This window comes from Pelobates fuscus, chromosome 6, assembly GCF_036172605.1.
Source record: "Pelobates fuscus isolate aPelFus1 chromosome 6, aPelFus1.pri, whole genome shotgun sequence".
NCBI classification, from domain to species: Eukaryota; Metazoa; Chordata; class Amphibia; order Anura; family Pelobatidae; genus Pelobates; species Pelobates fuscus.
Window position 1 is genome coordinate 84393192 of NC_086322.1, and position 21286 is coordinate 84414477.

General features: G+C 39.6%; 1 protein-coding gene across 1 annotated transcript in view; it reads right to left on the reverse strand.

Moving 5' to 3' along the window:
• The window catches only part of YIPF7 (Yip1 domain family member 7), a 95050-nt gene that overhangs the window by 29419 nt on the left and 44345 nt on the right, over positions 1-21286 (reverse strand). The gene's annotated exons all lie outside the window — the stretch shown is intronic.

Genomic DNA, 21286 nt, shown 5'->3' on the forward strand with positions numbered 1-21286 from the left:
CTGTAATAAAGTTTAATATTTCCTACAGGTTATTATTACAGTGCCAGCATAGTAATGGTTATTGGTACAGAGCCAAAACCATATTAGAAGTGTTATTTCACCAGTCTTCTCACTGTAATATTAAGGGTTAATCCCTCTTTAGCACCATTAGGATTTTATGAGTTACTTGTCACATGTCATCAATCCTGTATTAAGGGATTAATCACTCTGTGAAATCATCTCTGTATGATAGGCTATTAACACAGAGCCATCAGTGCGGTATGACAAGATCTTTATGCCATTCCATCATTATAATATTAAGAGTTAATCCAACTCAAGGCATATTATAATTTTCAGAAACAAAAAAAAAATACAAAATTATAAATAAATAAAATTATTATTATTTTTTTGCATTGTGTTATTATTCCTGTTTTATAGGTGACTCAAATTATTGTGATATTATTCGTTCACATGGTTTAATTATTCAAGGTCAATATTATGAAAGTACAAGTTAATCGTCCAAAACATTCTTTGATACTCATATTTGATTGTAGGCTATGATTATATAAATCAGGGACATTTTTTGAACATTGAAATTGGAAGGTTATGCGTGACCATTCTGTCAAATTGATAGGATATGGAAGTCAACATAATGTTAGTGTAGTGAAGTGTAGTATATGGGTTAAGGGTTGGTTAGTGTTATAATAGTGTTGTGTTCTAAAGGGGTCAAGGGGAGGACTTTCCTTCAAAGGGAGCATTGACACATAACATAGTGTGCTACAGACTGCAATAAGTACAGTATCTCCAAGTATAAAATCTGGAATAAATTATAAGAAATATATAGTGCAGACTATCTGATAACACTGGAATAGAGATACAGTAGTGTGTCTGGGAGAAAACTTACATGTACCAGAGCCCTATCAGCCCTGGCTCTGGGTTTGAATTGCTCCACTTGAAAGGGATATTTCCCACAGCTTTATCAGGAAAGATGTCTCAATTCAATCAGATGTTTACCTGGTGCTTCTGTGCAGTATAAGGGGAATAGAGAGGCAAGAACCCCAAATTGAATAGTATCTTATAACAATTTATTAACATAAAAGGTTAAAAACTCTTACTTAGGTGGTGGGTTTGCCAGCAATAAACCCACAACTTGGCAAGCAAAGTCAAAATACAAAAATGGCATCAGCCTGCAGTCACGTCTGGGTTTTGGCACTTCTTTGATCACATAACAATCTGGGACGGCCTCTCGATGACGTCCTACGTGACGCGTTTTGCCCGCCTCCCCGGGCTTCTTCCGACAACGTCCTGATGTCCAGCACATCCTTTTAAGTGCCTGGCGCCTCCCCTTTCTTCCACCTATTGGTCGGGGGTCGTGGTGTTCTTCCGTAAAGTCTCCCCTATTTGTTCCCATTTGTTGGGGGGGCATGACTTTTAATCACAGCCTGCACTTAGTCCTTCCCCCCTCTGGGGTTTCATTCTATGGTCATTTTCTTTGGGGCTTAGTAAAGACTAATTTGCAGTATTGCTAGCTATAAGTAGATATTGTGCTTAGTATGAGAGAATGAATATTAATTTGGACAATAGAACGAAACCCCGGAGGGAGGGTAGGACTAAGTGCAGGCTGTGATGAAAAATCACTCCATCTAAGTAAGAGTTTTAAACCTTTTATGTTAATATTTTTTTTAAGATATTATTCAATTTGGGTTCATTGCCTCTCTATTCCCTTTATACTGCACAGAAGCAGCAAATATACATCTGATTGAATGGGGACATATTTCCTGATATAATGCTGTGGGACATATTCCTCTCAAGTGGAGCTATTCAAACTCAGAGCCAGAGGTGATAGGGCTCTGGTACATGTGAGTTTTCTCCTATTCACACTACTGTATCTCTATTCCAGTGTTATCAGATAGTCTGCACTATATATTTCTTATCATTTATTCCAGATCGTATACTTGGAGATACTGTACTTATTGCAGTCTGCTACGTTGTTTGGCATTATTTGCTATTGTGTTTCACGCTGTGGCACTTTGGGGTAGTGCAGCTGTACTGCATATATTTCCTAATTCTCAAGCACTTCTATTTATTTTATTTTTTTTATTTTTTTTTAGCATTGATACATGCCTATCTTAGTTTCGGCTGAAATACATGGGAGTACAAGCAGTGACTATTTCAAATTAAATTGTGGCATTCACCACTATGTAGCTAGGCACCTCTCAATCTCAGGCAGGCTATCTGAGATTTTGGGGCTCTGAACTATAGGTAGGAGACTAATTAATTATTCCATATTCATTATGTAAAATAATTTTGTGGTGATGTATATATTATACTTGTGTACGGGGTAATCAAGGACGTACAATTAAAATTACATAGTTCGATATGGACCAAAGTCGGTTGAGGTGTGCCGAAACCGACGAGAGGTCAGGCCTGCAAAAGAGGGCAAAAATATAAGACAAGATTAATTCCACGATTAGTAACCATGTAGTCACATTATCGAAAAGACCTTTTGACATTATCCTGGGTTAGGAATGTTCCTATTGTATACTAACTTCCCACATTTACATATGTGTGTCGTAACCCGCTCATTAGGGCTGCTGTTGTATTGCCCTGGAATGAGTGGCCCGAGTAGGAGGATTAAGGCCTGGGTGGAGTATTTAAAGTAATAAATATCATAGTTATTAAAGATAGTAAGGGATAGTTAGGTACCTGGCTAACCTGGACTTTGATTACTAGTATAAATTTTGAACCGGGCACAATTTAAATTGCCCGACTGATGAGTTTTGGTATGAGGAGTAGATATGTAACGATTGCTGATTTCTGAATTCTTGATGCATGGATAAAGGTCAAATGTTCCCGACAGCAAAACTCTACTTTTGGACTCAAGAAATCGTAGAACGCCAAGTAAGCTGCTGAGTAAAAGTGGCAAAATTGTGCAACCAACCATTTGTAACTGAAACGCATTTATTATCTTGAATCACATATCATATATCATACTTACACATATCGAAAGCTGTAGAGTATGTTTGAATAGTACTCGTAGACAAAAACTTACCTGCGTACAAACTCTAATTTAAGGCATGTTTAGACCTTTTAGACCTGCAGAGGATCTCTTGGACTGTATGTTTTCTTAGCTCAACCTTTACGTTGAAGCAAGGTCCGACTTCAGGACTATAGGAGCGGCTAGGGCGGGGGGACTTGAGGAAAGATAGTACGTGGAGCCATTTCTCGTAGCATGCTGTTAGGAGGGAAGAAAATATATATATATTTTTCTTTTCTATGCAACTTTGATACCGATTGAATATCCCGTATTTTGCGAATGAATACGGATAGGTGAAGACAAGGAGTATTCCGTGAGAGGTGAGGCCCTACCATTGCCCCGTGTCTGGGAAAGGCCCTACCATTGCCCCGTGTCTGGGAGAGGCCCTACCTTTGATTAGGCCCATGTGGACTTGTATCTACTACACGCAGCGGGTTGTTAAACTGTTGGTGGCGGTAAAAGAGACTATACTTGTGGCCGTGATATGTGAGGCCTACCCAAGACCTTGAGGAACTAACTCAGAAATGGATCTCCGGGTGGAACCTCTGTGTTGAGGTGAGTAGACGGCCTCGGACTTCTAACCCTTGGCTGGCTTGTTTCTGGTGGACGAGCATTAACCTTCCACGTGTGGGTAACTGGATAGCACCAGGGGCGTACCTAGAGCATTTGGCACCCGGGGCGGACCCTGAGTGTGGCACCCCCCCCCCCACCCCGATCACATAAATTTCATACACTCCCTACACATAAAAACCCTGCACCCCGATCACATAAATTTCATTCACTCCCTACACATAAAAATCCTGCACACACCCTTAATAAAAAACAAAAACGTGCACAACCCCTCTTAATAACAAAAAACCTGCACACACCCCTTATAAAAACCCTGCACAACCCCTTAACAAAAAACAAAAATCTGCAGTGCACATCCTCCCTTAATAAATAGAATACTGCAACCCCCTTAATCAAAAAACCCCTGTACCCCCATTATTTAAACCTCCCCCTTTAATTCTTTAATCCACAGCCCCCTTTAATTAATCCTCACTCCCCCCTTAATTAATACACCCCCCTTAATTAATCCACACACCCCTTAATTAATACACCCCCTTAATTAATACACCCCCCTTATTAATACACCCCCCTTAATTAATCCTCACTACCCCCTTAATTAATCCTCACTACCCCCTTAATTAATACACGCACCTTAATTAATCCTCACTCCTCCATAATTAATACACCCCCCTTAATTAATACACCCCCCTTAATTAATCCTCACCCCCCTTAATTAATCCTCACTCCCCATTAATTAATACACCCCCCCAAATTAATACACCCCCCTAAATTAATCCTCCCTCCCCCCTTAATTAATCCTCACTCCCCCTTAATTAATACACCCCCTTAATTAATACACCCCCTTAATTAATCCTCACTCCCCCTTAATTAATACACCCCCTTAATTAATCCTCACTCCCCCCTTAATTAATACAGCCCCCTTAATTAATCCTCACACACCCTTAATTAATCATCACTCCCCCTTAATTAATACAGCCCCCTTAATTAATCCACACCCCCTTAATACACCCCCTTAATTAATACTCACCCCATTAATTAATACACCCCCTTAATTAATACACCCCCCTTGATCAATCCTCACCCCCCTTAATTAATCCTCACTCCCCCCTTAATTAATACAGCCCCTTAATTAATCCACACCCCCCTTAATTAATCCACCCCCTTAATTAATACACCCCCTTAATTAATCCTCACCCCCCTTAATACACCCCCTTAATTAATCCACACACCCCTTAATACACCCCCTTAATTAATCCTCACTCCCCCCTTAATTAATACACCCCCTTAATTAATCCACACCCCCCTTAATACACCCCCTTAATTAATCCACACTCCCCCCTTAATTAATACACCCCCTTAATTAATCCACACCCCCCTTAATACACCCCCTTAATTAATCCACACTCCCCCCTTAATTAATACACCCCCTTAATTAATCCACACCCCCCTTAATACACCCCTTTAATTAATCCTCACTCCCCCCTTAATTAATACAGCCCCTTAATTAATCCACACCCCCCTTAATTAATCCACCCCCTTAATTAATACATCCCCTTAATTAATCCTCACCCCCCTTAATACACCCCCTTAATTAATCCACACACCCCTTAATACACCCCCTTAATTAATCCTCACTCCCCCCTTAATTAATACACACCCTTAATTAATCCACACCCCCCTTAATACACCCCCTTAATTAATCCACACCCCCCCTTAATTAATACACCCCCTTAATTAATCCACACCCCCTTAATACACCCCTTTAATTAATCCTCACTCCCCCCTTAATTAATACACCCCCTTAATTAATCCTCACCCCCCTTAATTAATCCTCACCCCCCTTAATACACCCCCTTAATTAATCCTCACTCCCCCCTTAATTAATACACCCCCTTAATTAATCCACACCCCCCTTAATCCACCCCCTTAATTAATCCTCACCCCCCTTAATCCACCCCCTTAATTAATTCACACCCCCCTTAATACAGCCCCCTTAATTAATCTACTCACATTTTGATGATGCCTTGACCGACTGGGTGCCTCACCGCCCGGATATTGGAACCTTCAGCTGGATATCCGTGAAGGCGGGCTGACGGCGCTGCACACGACGTCATCACGGTGCGCGACGCCGCGGCCCGCAACACTCCTCCCCCTTCTCCTTCAAGTAAGTCCCGCCGGGCCGCAAAGGTGCTGCGGCTGTGCGCAGCCGCCGCAGCGTAATGATGGGGGGTGACACATGACACTGGACGTCATGGCACCCCCCTAGTCAGTGGCACCCGGGGCGGGCCGCCCCCCCCGCCCCCCCCTTAGTACGCCACTGGATAGCACCACTGCGAAAAGGACTGTAAAAGGCGCCTGACAAAACTATTTGTTGTGACGCGAACCGAAGAATAGAATGAAATGCCGTGATTCACAGTAGGGAAATGTGCACTTAAGATAGGAACCTGAAAAGGAGCTTTGATTGTGGTATAAGCTTAAAGATACGTGTTCGTATATCCTATAATCTTTTACTTGACAGGCTTGGGACCATAAACGTCTGTATTATACAATGCCTATGGTGTAACTTCTTAGACAGAACCGATAGCATGACCGAAGTTAATCCCGATGGACCTCTTGAACTTAAATAACATAGTGAAATGTATGCGACATTAAATAACGTGAAATAATGAACTGAATGCGTCTGGAGAACCTTGCGAATATCAGGCGTGCGGAAACAAGTCTCTATCTGTTAAGGATTTGAATGGTATTCGTTTGTTCATAATGACGGTCAAATGATGCCTCGATATTCGATATGAAACGAGTGGGAATTCTGTTTACCCTGTATCGATTAGAATGCTAATGTATTAACCTGCATAGCTTGTAAAATTGACGTAGACGTGATAATTAGGCGATGGAATGAGTCAACGTATGTAATTTAGAACTCAATGTACAGAAAAGCCCCTAATGGGTTGCAAGTAATAAATAGTATATCTGTAATGCCTTAAACCGTAAGCAGTCGCTATATGTACGTAAGAGTCTTGAGGACCTGACGATGGTCCAATGCAAGGCCTAAACCTGTACAACGTGTAACGTAAAGGCAGCGCAGGCCTAATATACGTATTTAACTGAAAAATATATGTAAGAAGAATGCCTGAAAGCAAATTGTTAGAGGAAACCGCTGAACTTGGTTTCTACTAGAATGATATGTGACCTAATGTATGTGGTATAATGGGATCACAAGTGAGTGATAAGTTGGGGAAATATATATATATATTTATATCTTTGGGTATCCTTGTACTGTGATAACTAATTATCTAGTAGACCCTTAGCCCGTAAGTGTTTGCCGTATTGAAAGCGTGGATTAGCCTTGCCTGACAGTTCTGACTTACTGTTTGTATTAGTGTAAGGGTGTACGAACTCACAATCGAAACTACAGCTGTAACGAGGCGGGAAGTAATCCACTAGGAGACCAGATCTGAAACATAGTGGTTATGCGTGACTGGGTCTGTAGGATGCTGTCCCCCAACTTACTGTGTGTGCGCTGGCTGACTAGCTAGTGCCGCAATGCGGCGAAACGATTACTCTAGATTGGTGACAGGTGAGGCCCTGCTATTTGCCAAGCGGCTTGAGAGGCTCTATCTATGCGTTGGCGCGAGGGGATGATGTGGCCACTGAACGTTGTGGCGGGGTGTCGGCCTCTCGGTGACCGTTAAACATAAGATAGAATGGGAGTGACAGGTGAGGCCCTCTCTATGCCACAATGCAAGGCGACTAACTATGATTTGGGCCGAGGGACGTAGTACCTCCGAGTATGAGGATGGGTGTTGGCCTTGCGGGACCACTAACCTAAGGCGAAGAAGCCAGGGGGAATAATAACTAGTGGACACCTAGGAACCTGACAGCCAGCCACTGCTAACTAAGAGGGAAGGTTAGTTAGTGAGAGAGAGGACATATCATGGAACGAAACGTAGGTGATAATAAGTTAGGATCGTAAGGCAGACCGAAACTGGAGTGCCCTGTGAGCACGTGGGGTCCAGATGGTCGGTGCGTACGAAATAGAATGCGTGTATGTAGGTATGAGCGTATGGCCCTCGGGGCTCGTGGTGCCAGACCGTGGCTCAATTTTTTTTTTTTATTTTTTATTTATTTATTTTTTTTTTTTTTTTTTTTTTTCTTTTTTGTTTTTTTCTTTTTTTTTCTTTTTTTAGAAGTCAACAGTGATTTCAGATTTTGAGAAGGATTATGGTTTGTATGTGTTTCTATAATTTCTGGGTCTCTATTTTATGTCCAGAGATTTGGACTGCATCAGCATACTGTATAGTAGCCATTGGAATGAGCAGAGCCTAGAGGTGTTTAATAGATTGCAGATGTTCACTGGGCATTTTTTGGCAATATTGTATGTTTACTAACCAAAAAAGAAGAACAGTTTATGCAAGCCACATATCTTGCAAGAAGCAGGTATATGGGCTGCAAGGTGTCTGGAAATCGTTTAGTAGTCAAAAAAATAATAATAGTAATAATAATAAATGATAATGATATCCCCTTAGGTCAAAGAAATGATATCTTTAAGGATAGATAGAGTAAATACTAATTCTTCCCCAATAGTATCCGTATAGAGTCTATCTTAGTATATCGTATAACCAATAGGCTGAGCTTTATTGTGTCAGGCTCAAAGGAGGTCCTTACTAGATATACTGACTCATAAATTAAACAAGGAGGAAGAAATGATGCAAGTTTGCCACTTGTTCTAGAGTTGCCAGATTATATACCTCTATATGTGGAAGCAGATGTATATGCAAGACTGTATGCCTCTATGGTTAGCAATAAAGCCGATTAGGGCGTGCATAAACGGAGTGCATACATATGCTATATACGTTCCACCTTGGACCTAGAGTATTTTAGCTGTATATATAAAGAAAGCGTATAAAGTAACAGGATATTGTGGATATCGTGATGCTTAGAGTGCCCACGGCATATCCATATAAAGTATAGCAATACTAAAGGAAAAGATATATATACAGATATGGTCCCTTAGGTAGCAAAATTAATAATGCAAGATACTATTTACAAAGGCAACACATTCTCTAAAGTCTATGAGTCTGCTTAATCAGACATCCTCAAGTGGCCAAAGTTGCTAATATCTATCGATACCAAACATAAAAAGAGAAAAACATAAGTGCCAAAATTATAATATCATACTGTGAATCAGTGCAAAAGAAGTGTATACTGTCTATAGGTAAGACAGACAAAACGCCTGACGCGCGTTTCAGTGCTGTAGCAAGCACCTTCGTCAGAGGCAAATGAGCTGCTGCTCCAAATGTCGGTTATATATCCTGTGTGTGTATGCCGCCAACCAATGGATTTCCTCTATCATTATGGGGCGTGACCATTTTTCGGCGCGAATTGCGCTGCCCTATCATTGCGGGAAATACAAAGAGGGGAGGCGGAGTATGTAAATTACGTACCATACAGTACATCCCTCCCATTTTTCTCCGTGATCGTAGCCCAATATGGGCTGTCTTCTACCACGTTATTGGCATTTGCCGAGATGTGGATTAGATTGTGTATGCATATGGGAGGTGCAACTGTATTTTTATATATATATCTATGGTATTAGCGAATAAAATTTAATCCGTTCTGGGTATCAAGTTGCATCCAGGTATATGTGTATTGAACCAGCTTCATGTATTCAATAGAAAAGTTATTATGTTTGACAAACTTGTCATAACTACATATGTTTTAACTATACCTGGAAAATAGTAACTATGTATCCATACCACAGCCTATATAGTAGGGGTAATTATGTACTTTATGGGTGAGCAGACAGTGAAAAAAACACAAGACCCTAGGGGGATGTAGTGAGACCACGGTAAATATATCAAATAGAGTAGAGAATAATAAATAAAAAATAATGAATAAAAAATAATGATAAATCATATATTTAAAGACTACTTTTATAAGTTAAAATATCTGAGTCATGTAGTGCAAGGAATTATATACAGTGTCTAAGGATTTCCTAATATCGGAACATATATATATTTGGTGTATGAATTTTCTAGTCAGCGATGAATGGTGTGAATGAGAATCCCTCATTCAAACCCATTGGTGAAAGGGTTTTTAGTTTGTAGATCCATATACTCTCTCTTTGTAAGAGTTTTTTATCTAGATCACCCCCCCTCGGTCCGAGGGTGACTTTTTCAATTCCACAAAAGCGTATGTTTTGTGCAGAGCCTCCATGATGGATTTTTAGGTGTTTTGAAATGGGGGTATCGGTTAGTCTCCTGGGATTTACTGATGTAACATGTTCTCTTATCCTTAATTTAAATGCCCGTATGGTCTTGCCCACGTACATTTTTTTACAGGAACATGTAAGTAAATATATTAGTCCAGTGGTTTGGCAGTTAAAGAAGGTTTTGATCTCAAATTCATTGGTGTTCATAGAGTCAGAGATTTTTTTAGAATTGCGTAGTATGAAGCTACATGCTTTGCACCTACCGCATTGGTAGGTCCCAGATAATGATGATGACAGCCATGTAGGTTTGGTAGATGGAGGCCGTAGGTGACTCGGGACTAGTATGTCCTTAATATTTCTTCCCCGTCTCGCTGTGACTGAGGCATGCGGTGTGATGACTTTCTGTAAATGTTGGTCCTGTATAAGGAGTGGCCAGAATCTGTTAAGGATCTTGAGTGTTGGATGCCAACCCGCATCAAAATTGCCTATACATCTTATCAACTTTTTGTTTCCATTTTCATGTTTTTCTTCCAGGAGAGTGTCTCTATCTACCGTTAATGCTCTTTTATACGCATTTTTCAGGCATCTATTTGGATAGCCTTTCCTTTTAAACTGTGCTCTCAGGATCTTTGCTTTGTTCTGGAAATCTTCGATAGTAGAGCAATTGCGACGTAGGCGTAGATATTGTCCTACCGGTATCCCTCTTTTTAATGGGAGTGGATGGTAGCTCTCCCAGTTGAGAAGGTTGTTGGTGGAAGTTGGTTTTCTAAAAAGAGTAGTTGAGACTTTTCCTTGGTCAGTAATCATAATGGTGATGTCTAGGAAGTTTATAGACCTGCCACCTATTTCGTGGGTCAGTTTCAAATTTATGTCATTCTGATTTAAAATATGTACAAATTCCTTAAAGAGGTTGGTGGTGCCATTCCACACTATCACAATGTCATCGATGTAGCGCTTCCATGTCGTGACATATTGGGTATAATCCAATAAAGGTGTGCCAAAAACAATGGTTTTCTCCCACCAGCCCAGGTGGAGGTTGGCGTATGAGGGGGCACAAGCCGTCCCCATAGCTGTCCCTCTCACCTGGTGGTAGTACTTCCCCTGGAACATGAAATAATTGTGCGTGAGTACATATCTCATGAGATCTTGTATAAATTGGTTATGTCTCTCTGATGTAGTTATATTGCTGTCGAGATGGGCCTTCAAATGTGTCAGCCCTATATCGTGTGGAATGGAGCTATATAGCCCCTCCACATCTAAGCTACATAGGATAGCACTTCCAGGCAGATTGATTCCATCAAACATCTTGAGAGTGTGTTTTGTGTCTCTTAGGTAGGATGGTAAATCCATCACGGTCTTCCTTATAATTTGCTCAATGTATAGACTGACATTTTGTGTTAAGTTTGAATTGCCGGAGACGATTGGTCTTCCACTCATTATGGTTTGTTGTTTATGTATCTTTGGTAGTGAGTAAAACGTCGCAACCACTGGATTTTTTATGTACATAAATATATACTCATCTTTAGAGATGAGTGACAAGGACATGGCTTCGTCCAAAATAATCTTTAATTCAGCCAGGTATTTCTTAGTGGGATTACCACTCAATATTTGGTATGTGTCTGCATCTTGGAGTGTCCTTTGTGCCATTGACACATATTCTTGTTTATCAAGAATGACCAGGTTTCCCCCCTTGTCAGATGGTTTAAGAATTATTTCTTCCATATTCTGTAGATGTTTTAATGATTTACGTTCTTGTGGGGTGATGTTGCTATATGGAAAGACCTCTAGTTCTCTTCTATCCAGATTTTCAATTTCCTTACATGTTAACTCTACGAATAGATCTATGTATTTAAATTCTGCCAGGTATGGTGTAAAGGTACTCCTCTTTTTAAGGTGTGTAAATGGTGCTTGTGGGTTTATTCGTGTTTCGTTATTTGACAATAGTTCCACCAGTGTATCTAATAATTCAATATCTGATGGTTGTAACCCTAGGTTTTTCGCTCTTTTTTCATCTTTAATGCGATGAAATTTGTGTAGCGCTAGTTTTCTGGCAAAGAGGTGTATATCTTTAGTCCAGCTAAATTTGTCGAACTCGGGTACTGGGACAAACGATAACCCACGTAGGAGTACCTCGGTCTCTGATGTAGAGAGTTGGTGATTTGAAAGGTTAATGATCTGGTTATGGTCTAGTATTTTCTCCTTCTGAACGTGTAGGGGGGTCTGGATCGGCTCCGTGTCTGGGGAGCTGGGTTCTCCATGCTTGGGTGTCCTAAAAAAGTGACTCCTCTTTTTAGAATACTTCTATTATTGCTTTCTGTGTTATCTCCCTTTGAGTTATCGGATTCAGATCCGCTAGTTTCATACTCTGATGTGGAAATTGTCTCAGAGAAACTTTTCCTGATTCGCTTGTTTTTCCTATATACATTCCCAGATTTAAAGTCGCCGCTGTCCCTGATATATTTCGAATGTTTTCGTATTTTGATGTTTTGTTGGTATTTTTCCAAATTGGTCTTAAGTTTACTTTCAAGCGGTTGAAAGTTAGGTTCTTGTTTAAATTTCTCAATCTGGTTAATCTGTTCCTCCACCTCTTTATTTACTTTTTCTAATCTTTTAGACTCATATTTACATAGAATTTCCATGAATCTCTTGGAACAAATCCCTGCTGCCTCTTCCCACTCTTTGGTGAACTCATCTTCATCGATATGGCTAGCTGGAATGTTTTGTACTCTTAACCCTCTTGGTATTAATTCTTTTTTAAGGTAGTTCTCTAATGATACGATCTCCCATTCCGTTTTGATTTTTTGTTGGAAAAGGTTCGTAAGTCTTTTAAATGATGTCTGTATATCCCCATTTTGGTTGATGTTTAGATCCTGATCTGAGAATACCTGATCAGAATTAGTGCACCACCCATCTCTGCTCGATTTATCAAATAAGAAGCTTGCCATGACTCAAATATAGAGGTACTTTGGTATTGAAACCTATTCAGCGAAAAAACAAATATGTAACAAGTAAACTTCTACCATGTAGTGCCTAACAAAATTGGCTCTACCGGTGTTAGTGTACTTGTATAGTACCTATTGGAGACTCCAGGGGTCTCAAGGGGCTTAACCCCGGATTGTAGACAAAAAAGAAGAACAGTTTATGCAAGCCACATATCTTGCAAGAAGCAGGTATATGGGCTGCAAGGTGTCTGGAAATCGTTTAGTAGTCAAAAAAATAATAATAGTAATAATAATAAATGATAATGATATCCCCTTAGGTCAAAGAAATGATATCTTTAAGGATAGATAGAGTAAATACTAATTCTTCCCCAATAGTATCCGTATAGAGTCTATCTTAGTATATCGTATAACCAATAGGCTGAGCTTTATTGTGTCAGGCTCAAAGGAGGTCCTTACTAGATATACTGACTCATAAATTAAACAAGGAGGAAGAAATGATGCAAGTTTGCCACTTGTTCTAGAGTTGCCAGATTATATACCTCTATATGTGGAAGCAGATGTATATGCAAGACTGTATGCCTCTATGGTTAGCAATAAAGCCGATTAGGGCGTGCATAAACGGAGTGCATACATATGCTATATACGTTCCACCTTGGACCTAGAGTATTTTAGCTGTATATATAAAGAAAGCGTATAAAGTAACAGGATATTGTGGATATCGTGATGCTTAGAGTGCCCACGGCATATCCATATAAAGTATAGCAATACTAACGGAAAAGATATATATACAGATATGGTCCCTTAGGTAGCAAAATTAATAATGCAAGATACTATTTACAAAGGCAACACATTCTCTAAAGTCTATGAGTCTGCTTAATCAGACATCCTCAAGTGGCCAAAGTTGCTAATATCTATCGATACCAAACATAAAAAGAGAAAAACATAAGTGCCAAAATTATAATATCATACTGTGAATCAGTGCAAAAGAAGTGTATACTGTCTATAGGTAAGACAGACAAAACGCCTGACGCGCGTTTCAGTGCTGTAGCAAGCACCTTCGTCAGAGGCAAATGAGCTGCTGCTCCAAATGTCGGTTATATATCCTGTGTGTGTATGCCGCCAACCAATGGATTTCCTCTATCATTATGGGGCGTGACCATTTTTCGGCGCGAATTGCGCTGCCCTATCATTGCGGGAAATACAAAGAGGGGAGGCGGAGTATGTAAATTACGTACCATACAGTACATCCCTCCCATTTTTCTCCGTGATCGTAGCCCAATATGGGCTGTCTTCTACCACGTTATTGGCATTTGCCGAGATGTGGATTAGATTGTGTATGCATATGGGAGGTGCAACTGTATTTTTATATATATATCTATGGTATTAGCGAATAAAATTTAATCCGTTCTGGGTATCAAGTTGCATCCAGGTATATGTGTATTGAACCAGCTTCATGTATTCAATAGAAAAGTTATTATGTTTGACAAACTTGTCATAACTACATATGTTTTAACTATACCTGGAAAATAGTAACTATGTATCCATACCACAGCCTATATAGTAGGGGTAATTATGTACTTTATGGGTGAGCAGACAGTGAAAAAAACACAAGACCCTAGGGGGATGTAGTGAGACCACGGTAAATATATCAAATAGAGTAGAGAATAATAAATAAAAAATAATGAATAAAAAATAATGATAAATCATATATTTAAAGACTACTTTTATAAGTTAAAATATCTGAGTCATGTAGTGCAAGGAATTATATACAGTGTCTAAGGATTTCCTAATATCGGAACATATATATATTTGGTGTATGAATTTTCTAGTCAGCGATGAATGGTGTGAATGAGAATCCCTCATTCAAACCCATTGGTGAAAGGGTTTTTAGTTTGTAGATCCATATACTCTCTCTTTGTAAGAGTTTTTTATCTAGATCACCCCCCCTCGGTCCGAGGGTGACTTTTTCAATTCCACAAAAGCGTATGTTTTGTGCAGAGCCTCCATGATGGATTTTTAGGTGTTTTGAAATGGGGGTATCGGTTAGTCTCCTGGGATTTACTGATGTAACATGTTCTCTTATCCTTAATTTAAATGCCCGTATGGTCTTGCCCACGTACATTTTTTTACAGGAACATGTAAGTAAATATATTAGTCCAGTGGTTTGGCAGTTAAAGAAGGTTTTGATCTCAAATTCATTGGTGTTCATAGAGTCAGAGATTTTTTTAGAATTGCGTAGTATGAAGCTACATGCTTTGCACCTACCGCATTGGTAGGTCCCAGATAATGAGGATGACAGCCATGTAGGTTTGGTAGATGGAGGCCGTAGGTGACTCGGGACTAGTATGTCCTTAATATTTCTTCCCCGTCTCGCTGTGACTGAGGCATGCGGTGTGATGACTTTCTGTAAATGTTGGTCCTGTATAAGGAGTGGCCAGAATCTGTTAAGGATCTTGAGTGTTGGATGCCAACCCGCATCAAAATTGCCTATACATCTTATCAACTTTTTGTTTCCATTTTCATGTTTTTCTTCCAGGAGAGTGTCTCTATCTACCGTTAATGCTCTTTTATACGCATTTTTCAGGCATCTATTTGGATAGCCTTTCCTTTTAAACTGTGCTCTCAGGATCTTTGCTTTGTTCTGGAAATCTTCGATAGTAGAGCAATTGCGACGTAGGCGTAGATATTGTCCTACCGGTATCCCTCTTTTTAATGGGAGTGGATGGTAGCTCTCCCAGTTGAGAAGGTTGTTGGTGGAAGTTGGTTTTCTAAAAAGAGTAGTTGAGACTTTTCCTTGGTCAGTAATCATAATGGTGATGTCTAGGAAGTTTATAGACCTGCCACCTATTTCGTGGGTCAGTTTCAAATTTATGTCATTCTGATTTAAAATATGTACAAATTCCTTAAAGAGGTTGGTGGTGCCATTCCACACTATCACAATGTCATCGATGTAGCGCTTCCATGTCGTGACATATTGGGTATAATCCAATAAAGGTGTGCCAAAAACAATGGTTTTCTCCCACCAGCCCAGGTGGAGGTTGGCGTATGAGGGGGCACAAGCCGTCCCCATAGCTGTCCCTCTCACCTGGTGGTAGTACTTCCCCTGGAACATGAAATAATTGTGCGTGAGTACATATCTCATGAGATCTTGTATAAATTGGTTATGTCTCTCTGATGTAGTTATATTGCTGTCGAGATGGGCCTTCAAATGTGTCAGCCCTATATCGTGTGGAATGGAGCTATATAGCCCCTCCACATCTAAGCTACATAGGATAGCACTTCCAGGCAGATTGATTCCATCAAACATCTTGAGAGTGTGTTTTGTGTCTCTTAGGTAGGATGGTAAATCCATCACGGTCTTCCTTATAATTTGCTCAATGTATAGACTGACATTTTGTGTTAAGTTTGAATTGCCGGAGACGATTGGTCTTCCACTCATTATGGTTTGTTGTTTATGTATCTTTGGTAGTGAGTAAAACGTCGCAACCACTGGATTTTTTATGTACATAAATATATACTCATCTTTAGAGATGAGTGACAAGGACATGGCTTCGTCCAAAATAATCTTTAATTCAGCCAGGTATTTCTTAGTGGGATTACCACTCAATATTTGGTATGTGTCTGCATCTTGGAGTGTCCTTTGTGCCATTGACACATATTCTTGTTTATCAAGAATGACCAGGTTTCCCCCCTTGTCAGATGGTTTAAGAATTATTTCTTCCATATTCTGTAGATGTTTTAATGATTTACGTTCTTGTGGGGTGATGTTGCTATATGGAAAGACCTCTAGTTCTCTTCTATCCAGATTTTCAATTTCCTTACATGTTAACTCTACGAATAGATCTATGTATTTAAATTCTGCCAGGTATGGTGTAAAGGTACTCCTCTTTTTAAGGTGTGTAAATGGTGCTTGTGGGTTTATTCGTGTTTCGTTATTTGACAATAGTTCCACCAGTGTATCTAATAATTCAATATCTGATGGTTGTAACCCTAGGTTTTTCGCTCTTTTTTCATCTTTAATGCGATGAAATTTGTGTAGCGCTAGTTTTCTGGCAAAGAGGTGTATATCTTTAGTCCAGCTAAATTTGTCGAACTCGGGTACTGGGACAAACGATAACCCACGTAGGAGTACCTCGGTCTCTGATGTAGAGAGTTGGTGATTTGAAAGGTTAATGATCTGGTTATGGTCTAGTATTTTCTCCTTCTGAACGTGTAGGGGGGTCTGGATCGGCTCCGTGTCTGGGGAGCTGGGTTCTCCATGCTTGGGTGTCCTAAAAAAGTGACTCCTCTTTTTAGAATACTTCTATTATTGCTTTCTGTGTTATCTCCCTTTGAGTTATCGGATTCAGATCCGCTAGTTTCATACTCTGATGTGGAAATTGTCTCAGAGAAACTTTTCCTGATTCGCTTGTTTTTCCTATATACATTCCCAGATTTAAAGTCGCCGCTGTCCCTGATATATTTCAAATGTTTTCGTATTTTGATGTTTTGTTGGTATTTTTCCAAATTGGTCTTAAGTTTACTTTCAAGCGGTTGAAAGTTAGGTTCTTGTTTAAATTTCTCAATCTGGTTAATCTGTTCCTCCACCTCTTTATTTACTTTTTCTAATCTTTTAGACTCATATTTACATAGAATTTCCATGAATCTCTTGGAACAAATCCCTGCTGCCTCTTCCCACTCTTTGGTGAACTCATCTTCATCGATATGGCTAGCTGGAATGTTTTGTACTCTTAACCCTCTTGGTATTAATTCTTTTTTAAGGTAGTTCTCTAATGATACGATCTCCCATTCCGTTTTGATTTTTTGTTGGAAAAGGTTCGTAAGTCTTTTAAATGATGTCTGTATATCCCCATTTTGGTTGATGTTTAGATCCTGATCTGAGAATACCTGATCAGAATTAGTGCACCACCCATCTCTGCTCGATTTATCAAATAAGAAGCTTGCCATGACTCAAATATAGAGGTACTTTGGTATTGAAACCTATTCAGCGAAAAAACAAATATGTAACAAGTAAACTTCTACCATGTAGTGCCTAACAAAATTGGCTCTACCGGTGTTAGTGTACTTGTATAGTACCTATTGGAGACTCCAGGGGTCTCAAGGGGCTTAACCCCGGATTGTAGACAAAAAAGAAGAACAGTTTATGCAAGCCACATATCTTGCAAGAAGCAGGTATATGGGCTGCAAGGTGTCTGGAAATCGTTTAGTAGTCAAAAAAATAATAATAGTAATAATAATAAATGATAATGATATCCCCTTAGGTCAAAGAAATGATATCTTTAAGGATAGATAGAGTAAATACTAATTCTTCCCCAATAGTATCCGTATAGAGTCTATCTTAGTATATCGTATAACCAATAGGCTGAGCTTTATTGTGTCAGGCTCAAAAGATAGAATGGGAGTGACAGGTGAGGCCCTCTCTATGCCACAATGCAAGGCGACTAACTATGATTTGGGCCGAGGGACGTAGTACCTCCGAGTATGAGGATGGGTGTTGGCCTTGCGGGACCACTAACCTAAGGCGAAGAAGCCAGGGGGAATAATAACTAGTGGACACCTAGGAACCTGACAGCCAGCCACTGCTAACTAAGAGGGAAGGTTAGTTAGTGAGAGAGAGGACATATCATGGAACGAAACGTAGGTGATAATAAGTTAGGATCGTAAGGCAGACCGAAACTGGAGTGCCCTGTGAGCACGTGGGGTCCAGATGGTCGGTGCGTACGAAATAGAATGCGTGTATGTAGGTATGAGCGTATGGCCCTCGGGGCTCGTGGTGCCAGACCGTGGCTCAATTTTTTATTTTTATTTTTTATTTATTTTTTTTTTTTTTTTTTTTCTTTTTTGTTTTTTTCTTTTTTTTTCTTTTTTTAGAAGTCAACAGTGATTTCAGATTTTGAGAAGGATTATGGTTTGTATGTGTTTCTATAATTTCTGGGTCTCTATTTTATGTCCAGAGATTTGGACTGCATCAGCATACTGTATAGTAGCCATTGGAATGAGCAGAGCCTAGAGGTGTTTAATAGATTGCAGATGTTCACTGGGCATTTTTTGGCAATATTGTATGTTTACTAACCTCCTACAATTAACGAAATTACAGCAACCCTTTCAGCATTAGAGAATACATCATACGCATAATATATACCTGCTGAAAATGCAATTAATGCAAAAGTGCATTTTTGGCGCGAACAGTATTGAAAAGCTTTAGGAAACGGCACGAATTAATACCCGGAGTGCCGTTTGAATGTCGATGAATGAATGAGCCTGAACAAGTATTTAATTTAACCGAATAAAACTGAAATTAATACGAATTGTCCGGTGATAGTGCCTGGACCTGTAACTGAACGGGGAAACCCACGAAATGATTTGTATGAAAACCACATACGACATCCAAGGTGTCCGTGAAGACGAACTACTTACAGTTAGTAGAATTTGTCAGTAAGCCTGCTCGTGCGACAGCTGCGTTTGTTTTTGTTAATACTCACGATTTGTATGAAAAGACATTTGGAGGGCTGTGTTCTTACGGACAGCCGGCGGGCGGAAATGACATCAGGGTTTTGTGAACCGGAAGCAGAACAGAGGAACATCAAAACGGCGACGATAGGTAGGCTGGGATTACTGGGGACTTAAATAGTAAAATAACCCCTCCCACAAATTCAGGCATTTTGCCTTCCACATAACAGTGAAGTGTGTTAAGGGTTCCTGGAGACACCGTTTTAAGCTGTGAGACCAAAGGTTATGAAATGTGTCCAGAACATAATTAGACATTATTTACTATAACATATAGAATATCATGAATATAACAGCCACTGAAAACTATATTATTCCTGTAAGGGTTTCCATCTCCAAAGATGGGGCACACCTCTTACCAACCCATGAAAAGGGTGAGGTAAGCCCAAGTCTCTGGAGATAGAACTCCACACAAATTAAAAATATTTATGGGATGACAAAAAATCAACACTTGAAATAAGGAACTCTTTTACTACAATGGCTGAAAGATAATGTTTGAGGTCAACTAAACCTTAATTGTGGAGAATCAATGAATAAAGGAAGTCAACATCCAAGGATACCCAACAATAATGTTCCTCGCAAGAGATAGTCCCAAGTTCTTGTAATGCATGTCTCGTGTCCCAAAAATAAATGGTTAAATCCTGGACTAGAGGCTGCAGGTGGATATCTACCCATTCCGACAGTCTTTCCCACAATGTTCCAATCACTGACACGATGGGACAACCAGGTGATGTGATTGACTTTTGGATCTTTGGGAGATGGTAATAATGGGCATTCTTTCTCAAAATATATTCTTTCTAACTGAAGATACCCAAAGACTCAGCCACTGAACAAGCTCCTCCAAGGTGGTAAGACATTGATCAGTTGGGTCAAACAAAAGATTCAAATAAGTGGTTTTATCCAAAAGTTGTCTAAATGCCTCAGTAAATATTGTTCTTTAGTCATAACTACCACCTTATCTCTTTTATCCAATTGTCTAACAATCAGATTTTCATTTTGAATCAGTTCAGTGAGAGCCTGCCTCTTATTACAAGACAATTCTCCCTATTGAGAGCCCTCAGACAATGCTTCACTAACTTAACAAATTACTCCTCCATCCACCAATTGTTGAAAGGTAACCTCCAAATTAGTTGGAATATGGATGGGATTAAATATGGAAAGATTCTTGAGATCAGAGCAAACATATGATCTACTGTCTAATTTTAGAGTAAAAATCTAAAGGTAAAATTTTCAATGTCAAGAATGACACACTGCTTTTGGAAATTCTACTCACTAGAACAAATATGGCCTCCTTGGAGATCCATATACTGGCTGTTAAACGAAAAATCATTAAAATAATTTCCATCAGTATTATGTAAAGAATATAGGTTAGAATCAATTAAGATGTTCCCATCCAAATTGAAATTGAGAGAAATTTCCCTAACTGGATCATCCATGTAACTTAAAGAATATAAGCCAATATATATTATTGATAACAGTAAACTGTGTACTAAGGGTTCCTGGAGACACCATATTACATTGTGAAACCAAAGGTTGAGAAATGTGTCCAAAATTTCAATATGACATTATTTACTATAAAACATGCCAATGCAGCCTGGTATTAGTAGAAGTTGCTGACCGTGGTATCGAGGTAATGGGGCCAGGCTGTTTAGTGCTCCCCTATCATTGTTTGCTGCTAGCTCGTTGGAGTGTCAAGTGTGGATTTGGCCAGGAGACCTGATTAGTGTAGAGTACATGCAGCTGGCTGCAACATCTGAAAGTTCTTATCCCAATATTCTACTAGCTTCCTTTATCAGCGACTGAGGACTTGGCTGGTTGAGTTGTATCTCATCATAAGGCGTTTGCAATCTGCTTGTCAGTTTATATTACTTGCGGTGGGGCCAACCCAGTCAGGTACTTTTATTTTTATTTTCTGGATTTGTATTACCAGGTCGTGCGTTATAGAGTGCTATCTTTGGACTTTTGATGTATGATGCTACCTCTGGGGAGTTCACTGTTTAGGTGATATGTCTTCTATTTTCATTGGTGTTGCTTCGTATT